This window comes from Colletes latitarsis, chromosome 3, assembly GCF_051014445.1.
Source record: "Colletes latitarsis isolate SP2378_abdomen chromosome 3, iyColLati1, whole genome shotgun sequence".
Classification (NCBI taxonomy): Eukaryota; Metazoa; Arthropoda; class Insecta; order Hymenoptera; family Colletidae; genus Colletes; species Colletes latitarsis.
In genome coordinates, this window is record NC_135136.1 from 2,587,288 (window position 1) to 2,601,864 (window position 14,577).

A 14,577-nucleotide genomic window follows, 5' to 3' on the forward strand; every position below is an offset into this window, starting at 1 on the left:
TAGGTCTGGTATTTGCCATCATCCAGCTCATACTTTCGCATTTTTCGCATACATGAATGGCCAGAACCTGGGCTTTTTCTAGTTTGGATCACGTGGTAATGTGGCACCACATCGAAACTGTCAATTAAACCTGGTTACGATTAATATTTTAGAGGATAACGCAGGTTATGTCTGGGTTAGGCCTGGTATTTGCCATCATCTAGCTCATACTTTCGCATTTTTCGCATACATGAATGGCCAGCACCTGGGCTTTTTTTAGATTGGATCACGTAGTAATGTGGCACCACACGAAACAGTCAATTAAGTCTGGTTCCGATTAATGTTTTAGAGGATAACGCCGGTTATGTCTGGGTTAGGTCTGGTATTTGCAATCATCTGACTCTTACTTTCGCAGTTTTCGCATATTTGTTGTCTAGATCCTGGGTTTTTTCTGGTTTGGATTACATAGTAATGTGGTACCACACCGAAACAGTCAATTAAACCTTGTTGCGATTAATATTTTAGAGGATAACGCCGGTTATGTCTGGGTTAGGTCTGGTATTTGCAATTATATGACTCATACTTTCGCAGTTTTCGCATATTTGTTGTCTAGATCCTGGGATTTTTCTGGTTTGGATTACATAGTAATGTGGTACCACACCGAAACAGTCAATTAAATCTTGTTGCGATTAATATTTTAGAGGATAACGGCGGTTATGTCTGGGTTAGGTCTGGAATTTGCCATCAACTAGCTCATACATTCGCATTTTTCGCATACTTGCTGGCCAGATCCTGGGCTTATGCTGATTTGGATCACGTAGTAATGTGGTACCACACCGAAACAGTCAATTAAACCTGGTTGCGATTTATATTTTAGAGGATAACGGCGGTTTATGACTGTGTTACGTATGGTATTTGCAATCATCTGCCTCATACTTTCGCATTTTTCGCTTACCTGTTGGCCAGATCCTGGGTTTTTTCTGGTTTCGATCACGTAGTAATGTGGTACCACACCGCAACAGTCAACTAAACCTGGTTCCGATTAATAGTTTAGAGGATAACGCCGGTTATGTCTGGGTTAGTTCTGGTATTTGCAATCATCAGGCTCATACTTTCGCATTTTTCGTATACTTGTTGACCAGTTCCGAGTCTCTTCTGGTTTGGATCACGTAGTAATGTGGTACCACACCGAAATAGTAAATAAAACCTGGTTCCGATTAATATTTTAGAGGATAACGCCGGTTATGTCTGGGTTAGGTCTGGTATTTGCCATCATCTAGCTCATAGTTTTGCAATCTTCGCATACTTGTTGGCCAGATCCTTGGTTTTTTCTGGTTTGGATCACGTAGTAATGTGGTACCACACCGCAACAGTCAACTAAACCTGGTTCCGATTAATAGTTTAGAGGATAACGCCGGTTATGTCTGGGTTAGTTCTGGTATTTGCCATCATCTAGCTCATACTTTCGCATTTTTCGCATACATGAATGGCCAGAACCTGGGCTTTTTGTAGATTGGATCACGTAGTAATGTGGCACCACACCGAAACAGTCAATTAAGCCTGGTTCCGATGAATATTTTAGAGGATAACGCCGGTTATGTCTGGGTTAGGTCTGGTATTTGCAATCATCTGACTCATACTTTCGCATTTTTCGCATATTTGTTGTCTAGTTCCTGGGTTTTTTCCAGATTGGATCACGTAGTAATGTGCTACCACACTGAAGGGGTCAATTAAACCTGGTTCCGATTAATATTTTGGAGGATAACGCCGGTTATGTCTGGGTTAGGTCTGGTATTTGCAATCATCTGACTCATACTTTCGCAGTTTTCGCATATTTGTTGTCTAGATCCTGGGTTTTTTCTGGTTTGGATTACATAGTAATGTGGTACCACACCGAAACAGTCAATTAAACCTTGTTGCGATTAATATTTTAGAGGATAACGGCGGTTATGTCTGGGTTGGGTCTGGAATTTGCCATCATCTAGCTCATACATTCGCATTTTTCGCATACTTGTTGGCCAGATCCTGGGCTTATGCTGATTTGGATCACGTAGTAATGTGGCACCACATCGAAACTGTCAATTAAACCTGGTTCGATTACTATTTTAGAGGATAACGCTGGTTATGTCTGGGTTAGTTCTGGTATTTGCCATCATCTAGCTCATACTTTCGCATTTTTCGCATACATGAATGGCCAGAACCTGGGCTTTTTTTAGACTGGATCACGTAGTAATGTGGCACCACACCGAAGCAGTCAATTAAGCCTGGTTCCGATTAATATTTTAGAGGATAACGCCGGTTATGTCTGGGTTAGGTCTGGTATTTGCAATCATCTGACTCACACTTTCGCATTTTTCGCATATTTGTTGTCTAGTTCCTGGGTTTTTTCCGGATTGGATCACGTAGTAATGTGCTACCACACTGAAGGGGTCAATTAAACCTGGTTCCGATTAATATTTTGGAGGATAACGCCGGTTATGTCTGGGTTAGGTCTGGTATTTGCCATCATCTGACTCATAGTTTTGCAATCTTCGCATACTTGTTGGCCAGATCCTTGGTTTTTTCTGGTTTGGATCAGGTAGTAGCGTGGTACAACACCGAAGCAGTCAATTAAACTTGGTTACGATTGATATTTTACAGGATAACTCCGGTTATGTCGGGGTTAGTTCTGGTAATTGCAATCATCTGGCTCATACTTTCGCACTTTTCGCATACTTATTGGCCAGATACTGGGTTTTTTCCGGTTTGGGTCACGTAGTAATGTGGTACCACACTGAAACAGTCAATTAATCCTGGTTCCGATTAATATTTTAGAGAACAACGCCGGTTATGTCTGGGTTAGGTCTGGTATTTGCAATCATCTGACTCATACTTTCGCATTTTTCGCATATTTGTTGTCTAGATCCTGGGTTTTTTCCGGATTGGATCACGTAGTAATGTGGTACCACACCGAAACAGTCAATTAAACCTTGTTGCGATTAATATTTTAGAGGATAACGGCGGTTATGTCTGGGGTAGTTCTGGTATTTGCCATCATCTAGCTCATACTTTCGCATTTTTCGCATATTTGTTGTCTAGATCCTGGGTTTTTTCCGGTTTGGGTCACGTAGTAATGTGGTACCACACTGAAACAGTCAATTAAACCTGGTTCCGATTAATATTTTAGAGAACAACGCCGGTTATGTCTGGGTTAGGTCTGGTATTTGCAATCATCTGACTCATACTTTCGCATTTTTCGCATATTTGTTGTCTAGATCCTGGGTTTTTTCCGGATTGGATCACGTAGTATTGTGTTACCACACCGAAACAGTCAATTAAACCTTGTTGCGATTAATATTTTAGAGGATAACGGCGGTTATGTCTGGGTTAGTTCTGGTATTTGCCATCATCTAGCTCATACATTCGCATTTTTCGCATACTTGTTGGCCAGATACTGGGTCTTTTCCGGTTTGGGTCACGTAGTAATGTGGTACCACACTGAAACAGTCAATTATACCGGTTCCGATTAATATTTTAGAGGATAACGCCGTTTTGTCTGGGTTAGGTCTGGTATTTGCCATCATCCAGCTCATACTTTCGCATTTTTAGCATACATGAATGGCCAGAACCTGGCCTTTTTCTAGTTTGGATCACGTGGTAATGTGGCACCACATCGAAACTGTCAATTAAACCTGGTTACGATTAATATTTTAGAGGATAACGCCGGTTATGTGTGGGTTAGGTCTGGTATTTGCAATCATCTGACTCATACTTTCGCATTTTTCGCATATTTGTTGTCTAGTTCCTGGGTTTTTTCCGGATTGGATCACGTAGTAATGTGCTACCACACTGAAGGGGTCAATTAAACCTGGTTCCGATTAATATTTTGGAGGATAACGCCGGTTATGTCTGGGTTAGGTCTGGTGTTTGCAATCATCTGACTCCTACTTTCGCAGTTTTCGCATATTTGTTGTCTAGATCCTGGGTTTTTTCTGGTTTGGATTACATAGTAATGTGGTACCACACCGAAACAGTCAATTAAACCTTGTTGCGATTAATATTTTAGAGGATAACGCCGGTTATGTCTGGGTTAGGTCTGGTATTTGCAATTATCTGACTCATACTTTCGCAGTTTTCGCATATTTGTTGTCTAGATCCTGGGTTTTTTCTGGTTTGGATTACATAGTTATGTGGTACCACACCGAAACAGTCAATTAAACCTTGTTGCGATTAATATTTTAGAGGATAACGGCGGTTATGTCTGGGTTAGGTCTGGAATTTGCCATCAACTAGCTCATACATTCGCATTTTTCGCATACTTGCTGGCCAGATCCTGGGCTTATGCTGATTTGGATCACGTAGTAATGTGGTACCACACCGAAACAGTCAATTGAACCTGGTTGCGATTTATATTTTAGAGGATAACGGCGGTTTATGACTGTGTTACGTATGGTATTTGCAATCATCTGCCTCATACTTTCGCATTTTTCGCTTACCTGTTGGCCAGATCCTAGGTTTTTTCTGGTTTCGATCACGTAGTAATGTGGTACCACACCGCAACAGTCAACTAAACCTGGTCCGATTAATAGTTTAGAGGATAACGCCGGTTATGTCTGGGTTAGTTCTGGTATTTGCAATCATCAGGCTCATACTTTCGCATTTTTCGTATACTTGTTGACCAGTTCCTGAGTCTCTTCTGGTTTGGATCACGTAGTAATGTGGTACCACACCGAAATAGTAAATAAAACCTGGTTCCGATTAATATTTTAGAGGATAACGCCGGTTATGTCTGGGTTAGGTCTGGTATTTGCCATCATCTAGCTCATAGTTTTGCAATCTTCGCATACTTGTTGGCCAGATCCTTGGTTTTTTCTGGTTTGGATCACGTAGTAACGTGGTACCACACCAAAAACAGTCAATTAAACCTGGTTGCGATTTATATTTTAGAGGATAACGGCGGTTTATGACTGTGTTACGTATGGTATTTGCAATCATCTGCCTCATACTTTCGCATTTTTCGCTTACCTGTTGGCCAGATCCTGGGTTTTTTCTGGTTTCGATCACGTAGTAATGTGGTACCACACCGCAACAGTCAACTAAACCTGGTTCCGATTAATAGTTTAGAGGATAACGCCGGTTATGTGTGGGTTAGTTCTGGTATTTGCAATCATCAGGCTCATACTTTCGCATTTTTCGTATACTTGTTGACCAGTTCCTGAGTCTCTTCTGGTTTGGATCACGTAGTAATGTGGTACCACACCGAAATAGTAAATAAAACCTGGTTCCAATTAATATTTTAGAGGATAACGCCGGTTATGTCTGGGTTAGTTCTGGTATTTGCCATCATCTAGCTCATACTTTCGCATTTTTCGCATACATGAATGGCCAGAACCTGGGCTTATGCTGATTTGGATCACGTAGTAATGTGGCACCACATCGAAACTGTCAATTAAACCTGGTTACGATTAATATTTTAGAGGATAACGCAGGTTATGTCTGGGTTAGGCCTGGTAATTGTAATCATCTGCCTCATACTTTCGCATTTTTCGCATACTTGTTGGCCAGATCCTGGGTTTTTTCTGGTTTGGATCACGTAGCATTGTGGTACCACACCGAAAAAGTCAATTAAACCTGGTTTCGATTAATATTTTAGAGGATAACGCTGGTTATGTCTGGGTTAGTTCTGGTATTTGCCATCATCTAGCTCATACTTTCGCATTTTTCGCATACTTGTTGGCCAGATCCTGGGTTTTTTCTGGTTTGGATCACGTAGCATTGTGGTACCACACCGAAAAAGTCAATTAAACCTGGTTTCGATTAATATTTTAGAGGATAACGCTGGTTATGTCTGGGTTAGTTCTGGTATTTGCCATCATCTAGCTCATACTTTCGCATTTTTCGCATACATGAATGGCCAGAACCTGGGCTTTTTTTAGACTGGATCACGTAGTAATGTGGCACCACACCGAAGCAGTCAATTAAGCCTGGTTCCGATTAATATTTTAGAGGATAACGCCGGTTATGTCTGGGTTAGGTCTGGTATTTGCAATCATCTGACTCATACTTTCGCATTTTTCGCATATTTGTTGTCTAGTTCCTGGGTTTTTTCCGGATTGGATCACGTAGTAATGTGCTACCACACTGAAGGGGTCAATTAAACCTGGTTCCGATTAATATTTTGGAGGATAACGCCGGTTATGTCTGGGTTAGGTCTGGTATTTGCCATCATCTGACTCATAGTTTTGCAATCTTCGCATACTTGTTGGCCAGATCCATGGTTTTTTCTGGTTTGGATCAGGTAGTAACGTGGTACAACACCGAAGCAGTCAATTAAACTTGGTTACGATTGATATTTTACAGGATAACACCGGTTATGTCGGGGTTAGTTCTGGTAATTGCAATCATCTGGCTCATACTTTCGCACTTTTCGCATACTTGTTGGCCAGATACTGGGTTTTTTCCGGTTTGGGTCACGTAGCAATGTGGTACCACACTGAAACAGTCAATTAATCCTGGTTCCGATTAATATTTTAGAGAACAACGCCGGTTATGTCTGGGTTAGGTCTGGTATTTGCAATCATCTGACTCATACTTTCGCATTTTTCGCATATTTGTTGTCTAGATCCTGGGTTTTTTCCGGATTGGATCACGTAGTAATGTGGTACCACACCGAAACAGTCAATTAAACCTTGTTGCGATTAATATTTTAGAGGATAACGGCGGTTATGTCTGGGGTAGTTCTGGTATTTGCCATCATCTAGCTCATACATTCGCACTTTCCCCATACTTGTTGGCCAGATACTGGGTCTTTTCCGGTTTGGGTCACGTAGTAATGTGGTACCACACTGAAACAGTCAATTATACCGGTTCCGATTAATATTTTAGAGGATAACGCCGTTATGTCTGGGATAGGTCTGGTATTTGCCATCATCCAGCTCATACTGTCGCATTTTTCGCATACATGAATGGCCAGAACCTGGGCTTTTTCTAGTTTGGTTCACGTAGTAATGTGGCACCACATCGAAACTGTCAATTAAACCTGGTTCCGATTAATATTTTAGAGGATAACGCCGGTTATGTCTGGGTTAGGTCTGGTATTTGCAATCATCTGACTCATACTTTCGCATTTTTCGCATATTTGTTGTCTAGTTCCTGGGTTTTTTCCGGATTGGATCACGTAGTAAGGTGCTACCTCACTGAAGGGGTCAATTAAACCTGGTTCCGATTAATATTTTGGAGGATAACGCCGGTTATGTCTGGGTTAGGTCTGGTATTTGCCATCATCTGACTCATAGTTATGCAATCTTCGCATACTTGTTGGCCAGATCCTTGGTTTTTTCTGGTTTGGATCACGTAGTAACGTGGTACAACACCGAAGCAGTCAATTAAACTTGGTTACGATTGATATTTTGGAGGATAACTCCGGTTATGTGGGGGTTAGTTCTGGTATTTGCAATCATTTGGCTCATACTTTCGCATTTTTCGCATACTTGTTGGCCAGATACTGGGTTTTCTCCGGTTTGGGTCACGTAGTAATGTGGTACCACACTGAAACAGTCAATTATACCGGTACCGATTAATATTTTCGAGGATAACCCTGGTTATGTCGGGGTTAGTTCTGGTATTTGCAATCATCTGGCTCATACTTTCGCATTTTTCGCACACTTGAATGGCCAGATCCTGGGCTCTTGCTGATTTGGATCACGTAGTAATGTGGTACCAAACCGAAACAGTCAATTAATGCTGGTTTCAATCAATATTTCAGGGGGAAACACCGGTTATGTCTGGGTTAGGTCTGGTATTTGCCATCATCTACCTCATACTTTCGCATTTTATGCATTCTTGTTGGCCAGATCCTGGGTTTTCTCTGGTTTGGATCACATAGTAATGTGGTACCACACCCCGAAACAGTCAATTAAACCTGGTTCCGATTAATATTTTAGAGGATAACGCCGGTTATGTCTGGGTTAGGTCTGGTATTTGCAATCATCTGTCTCATACTTTCGTATTTTTCGCATACTTGAATGGCCAGTACCTGGGCTATTTCCAGTTTGGTTCGCGTAGTAATGTGGCACCACACCGAAACAGCCAATTAAACCTGGTTGCGATTTATATTTTAGAGGATAACGGCGGTTATGTCTGGGTTAGGTCTGGTGTTTGCAATCATCTGACTCATACTTTCGCAGTTTTCGCATATTTGTTGTCTAGATCCTGGGTTTTTTCCGGATTGGATCACGTAGTAATGTGGTACCACACTGAAACAGTCAATTAAACCTGGTTCCGATTAATATTTTAGAGAACAACGCCGGTTATGTCTGGGTTAGGTCTGGTGTTTGCAATCATCTGACTCATACTTTCGAAGTTTTCGCATATTTGTTGTCTAGATCCTGGGTATTTTCTGGTTTGGATTCAATAGTAATGTGGTACCACACCGAAATAGTCAATTAAACCTTGTTGCGATTAATATTTTAGAGGATAACGGCGGTTATGTCTGGGTTAGTTCTGGTATTTGCCATCATCTCGCTCATACATTCGCATTTTTCGCATACTTGTTGGCCAGATACTGGGTTTCTTCCGGTTTGGGTCACGTAGTAATGTGGTACCACACTGAAACAGTCAATTATACCGGTACCGATTAATATTTTCGAGGATAACCCTGGTTATGTCGGGGTTAGTTCTGGTATTTGCAATCATCTGGCTCATACTTTCGCATTTTTCGCATACTTGTTGGCCAGATCCTGGGCTTATGCTGATTTGGATCACGTAGTAATGTGGCACCACATCGAAACTGTCAATTAAACCTGGTTACGATTAATATTTTAGAGGATAACGCAGGTTATGTCTGGGTTAGGCCTGGTAATTGTAATCATCTGCCTCATACTTTCGCATTTTTCGCATACTTGTTGGCCAGATCCTGGGTTTTTTCTGGTTTGGATCACGTAGCATAGTGGTACCACACCGAAAAAGTCAATTAAACCTGGTTTCGATTAATGTTTTAGAGGATAACGCTGGTTATGTCTGGGTTAGTTCTGGTATTTGCCATCATCTAGCTCATACTTTCGCATTTTTCGCATACATGAATGGCCAGAACCTGGGCTTTTTTTAGACTGGATCACGTAGCATAGTGGTACCACACCGAAAAAGTCAATTAAACCTGGTTTCGATTAATGTTTTAGAGGATAACGCCGGTTATGTCTGGGTTAGGTCTGGTATTTGCCATCATCTGACTCATAGTTTTGCAATCTTCGCATACTTGTTGGCCAGATCCTTGGTTTTTTCTGGTTTGGATCAGGTAGTAACGTGGTACAACACCGAAGCAGTCAATTAAACTTGGTTACGATTGATATTTTACAGGATAACTCCGGTTATGTCGGGGTTAGTTCTGGTAATTGCAATCATCTGGCTCATACTTTCGCACTTTTCGGATACTTGTTGGCCAGATACTGGGTTTTTTCCGGTTTGGGTCACGTAGTAATGTGGTACCACACTGAAACAGTCAATTAATCCTGGTTCCGATTAATATTTTAGAGAACAACGCCGGTTATGTCTGGGTTAGGTCTGGTATTTGCAATCATCTGACTCATACTTTCGCATTTCTCGCATATTTGTTGTCTAGATCCTGGGTTTTTTCCGGATTGGATCACGTAGTAATGTGGTACCACACCGAAACAGTCAATTAAACCTTGTTGCGATTAATATTTTAGAGGATAACGGCGGTTATGTCTGGGGTAATTCTGGTATTTGCCATCATCTAGCTCATACATTCGCACTTTCCCCATACTTGTTGGCCAGATACTGGGTCTTTTCCGGTTTGGGTCACGTAGTAATGTGGTACCACACTGAAACAGCCAATTATACCGGTTCCGATTAATATTTTAGAGGATAACGCCGTTATGTCTGGGATAGGTCTGGTATTTGCCATCATCCAGCTCATACTGTCGCATTTTTCGCATACATGAATGGCCAGAACCTGGGCTTTTTCTAGTTTGGATCACGTAGTAATGTGGCACCACATCGAAACTGTCAATTAAACCTGGTTCCGATTAATATTTTAGAGGATAACGCCGGTTATGTCTGGGTTAGGTCTGGTATTTGCAATCATCTGACTCATACTTTCGCATTTTTCGCATATTTGTTGTCTAGTTCCTGGGTTTTTTCCGGATTGGATCACGTAGTAATGTGCTACCACACTGAAGGGGTCAATTAAACCTGGTTCCGATTAATATTTTGGAGGATAACGCCGGTTATGTCTGGGTTAGGTCTGGTATTTGCCATCATCTGACTCATAGTTTTGCAATCTTCGCATACTTGTTGGCCAGATCCTTGGTTTTTTCTGGTTTGGATCAGGTAGTAACGTGGTACAACACCGAAGCAGTCAATTAAACTTGGTTACGATTGATATTTTACAGGATAACTCCGGTTATGTCGGGGTTAGTTCTGGTAATTGCAATCATCTGGCTCATACTTTCGCACTTTTCGCATACTTGTTGGCCAGATACTGGGTTTTTTCCGGTTTGGGTCACGTAGTAATGTGGTACCACACTGAAACAGTCAATTAAACTTGGTCACGATTAATATTTTAGAGGAAAACTCCGGTTATGTCGGGGTTAGTTCTGGTATTTGCAATCATCTGGCTCATACATTCGCACTTTTCGCATACTTGTTGGCCAGATACTGGGTTTCTTCCGGTTTGGGTCACGTAGTAATGTGGTACCACACTGAAACAGTCAATTATACCGGTACCGATTAATATTTTCGAGGATAACCCTGGTTATGTCGGGGTTTGTTCTGGTATTTGCAATCATCTGGCTCATACTTTCGCATTTTTCGCACACTTGAATGGCCAGATCCTGGGCTCTTGCTGATTTGGATCACGTAGTAATGTGGTACCAAACCGAAACAGTCAATTAATGCTGGTTTCGATCAATATTTCAGGGGGAAACACCGGTTATGTCTGGGTTAGGTCTGGTATTTGCCATCATCTACCTCATACTTTCGCATTTTATGCATTCTTGTTGGCCAGATCCTGGGTTTTCTCTGGTTTGCATCACATAGTAATGTGGTACCACACCCCGAAACAGTCAATTAAACCTGGTTCCGATTAATATTTTAGAGGATAACGCCGGTTATGTCTGGGTTAGGTCTGGTATTTGCAATCATCTGTCTCATACTTTCGTATTTTTCGCATACTTGAATGGCCAGTAACTGGGCTATTTCCAGTTTGGTTCGCGTAGTAATGTGGCACCACACCGAAACAGCCAATTAAACCTGGTTGCGATTTATATTTTAGAGGATAACGGCGGTTATGTCTGGGTTAGGTCTGGTATTTGCCATCGTCTAGCTCATACTTTCGTATTTTTCGCATACTTGAATGGCCAGAACCTGGGCTTTTTCTAGTTTGGATCACGTAGTAATGTGGCACCACACCTAAACAGTCAATTAAACCTGGTTCCGATTAATATTTTAGAGGATATCACCGGTTAGGTCTGGGTTACGTCTAATAATTGCAATCATCATCCTCTTGCTTTTGCATTTCTCGCATACTTGTTGGTCAGATTCTCGGTTTTTTCTGATTTGGAATACGTAGTAATGTGGTGCCACACCGAAACAGTCAATTAAACCTGGTTCCGATTAATATCTGAGAGGATAACGCCCATTATGTCTGGGTTAGATCTGGTATTTGCAATCATCTGACTCATACTTTCGCATTTTTCGATTGCTTGTTGGCCAGATCCTGGGCTTTTGTTGATTTGGATCACGCAGTAATGTGGTACCACAGCGAAACAGTCAATTAAACCTTGTTGCGATTAATATTTTAGAGGATAACGGCGGTTATGTATTGGGTTAGGTCTGGAATTTGCCATCATCTAGCTCGAACATTCGCATTTTTCGCATACTTGTTGGCCAGATCCTGGGCTTATGCTGATTTGGATCACGTAGTAATGTGCTACCACACTGAAGGGGTCAATTAAACCTGGTTCCGATTAATATTTTGGAGGATAACGCCGGTTATGTCTGGGTTAGGTCTGGTATTTGCCATAATCTAACCCATAGTTTTGCAATCTTCGCATACTTGTTGGCCAGATCCTTGGTTTTTTCTGGTTTGGATCACGTAGTAACGTGGTACAACACCGAAGGAGTCAATTAAGCTTGGTTACGATTAATATTTTAGAGGATAACTCTGGTTATGTCGGGGTTAGTTCTGGTGTTTGCAATCATCTGTCTCATACTTTCGTATTTTTCGCATACTTGAATGGCCAGTACCTGGGCTATTTCCAGTTTGGATCACGTAGTAATGTGGCACCACACCGAAACAGTCAATTAAACCTGGTTGCGATTTATATTTTAGAGGATAACGGCGGTTATGTCTGGGTTAGGTCTGGTATTTGCCATCGTCTAGCTCATACTTTCGCACTTTTCGCATACTTGTTGGCCAGATCCTGGGCTTTTCCCGATTTGGATCACGTAGTAATGTGGTACTACACTGAAACTGTCTCTTAAATATGGTTTCGATTAATATTTTAGAAGATAACGCCGGTTATGTCTGGGTTAGGTCTGGTATTTGCAATCATCTGACACATACTTTCGCATTTTTCGCATACTTGTTGTCTAGATCCTGGGTTTTTTGTGGTTTGGATTACATAGTAATGTGGTACCACACGGAAACAGTCAATTAAACCTTGTTGCGATTATTATTATAGAGGATATCGCCGGTTATGTCTGGGTTAGTTCCAGTATTTTCAATCGCCTGGCTCATACTTTCGGATTTTTCGCATACTTCTTGGCCAGATCCTGGGTTCTTTCCGGTTTGGATTACGTACTAATATGGTACCACACCGAAAAAGTCAATTAAACCTGGTTCCGATTTATATTTTAGAGGATAACGGCGGTTATGTCTGGGTTAGGTCTGGTATTTGCCATCATCTAGCTCATACTTTCGCATTTTTCGCATACTTCTTGGCCAGATCCCGGGCTTTTGCTGATTTGGATCACGTAGTAATGTGATACCACACCGAAACTGCCGATTAAACCTCGTTGCGATTAATATTTCAGAGGTTAACACCGTTTAGGTCTGGGTTACGTCTGATAATTGCAATCATCATCGTCTTGCTATCGCATTTCTCGCATACTTGTTGGCCAGATCCTGGGTTTTTTCTGATTGGGATTACGTAGTAATGTGGTGCCACACCGAAACACTCAATTAAACCTGGTTCCGATTAATATTTTAGAGGATAACGCTGGTTTGTCTGGGTCAGTTCGAGTATTTGCAATCATCTGGCCCACACTTTCGCATTTTTCGAATACTTGTTGGCCAGATCCTGAGCCTTTGCTCATTTGGATCACGTTGTAATGTGGTACCACACTGAAGGGGTCAATTAAACCTGGTTCCGATTAATATTTTAGAGGATATCAGCGGTTATGTCCGCGTTAGGTCTGGTATTTGCAATCATCTGACTCATACTTTCGCATTTTTCAAATACTTGTTGGCCAGATCCTTGGTTTTTTCTGATTTGGATTACGTAGTAATGTGGTACCACACCGGAACAGCCAATTAAACCTGGTTGCGATTAATATTTTAGAGGATAACGCCGGTTATGTCTGGGTTAGGTCTGGTATTTGCAATCATCTGTCTCATACTTTCGTTTTTTTCGCATACTTGAATGGCCAGTACCTGGGCTATTTCCGCTTTGGATCACGTAGTAATGTGGCACCACACCGAAACAGTCAATTAAACCTGGTTCCGATTAATATTATAGAGGATAACGCCGGTTATGTCTGGGTTAGGTCTGGTATTTGCCATCATCTAGCTCATACTTTCGCATTTTTCGAATACTTATTGTTGAGATCCTGGGTTTTTTCTGGTTTGGATTACATAGTAATGTGGTACCACACCGGAACAGCCAATTACACCTGGTTGCGATTAACATTTTAGAGGATATCACCGGTTATGTCCGGGTTAGGTCTGGTATTTGCAATCATCTGACTCTTACTTTCGCATTTTTCGCATACTCCTTGGCCAGATCTTAGGTTTTTTCTGGTTTGGATCTCTTAGTAATGTGGTACTACACTGAGACAGACAATTATACCTGGTTCCGATTAATAGTTTAGAGGATAACGCCGGTTATGTCTGGGTTAGGTCTGGTAATTGCCATCATCTAGCTCATACTTTCGCATTTTTCGCATACTTGAATGGCCAGATCCTGGGCTCTTGCTGATTTGGATCGCGTAGTAATGTGGTACTAAACCGAAACAGCCAATTAAAGCTGGTTTCGATCAATATTTTAAGGGGAAACACCGGTTATGTCTGGGTTAGGTCTGGTATTTGCCATCATCTGACTCATACCTTCGCTTTCTTCGCATACTTGTTGGCCAGATCCTGGGTTTTTTCTGGTTCGGATCACGTATAACGTGGTGCCACACCGAAGCAGTCAATTAAACTTGGTTACGATAAGTATTTTAGAGGAGAACTGCGGTTATGTCTGGGTTAGGACTGGTGTTTGCAATAATCTGGCTCATACTTTCGCAATTTTCGCATACTTATTGTTGAGATCCTGGGTTTTTTCTGGATTGGATTACATGGTAATGTTGTACCACACCGGAACAGCCAATTAAACCTGG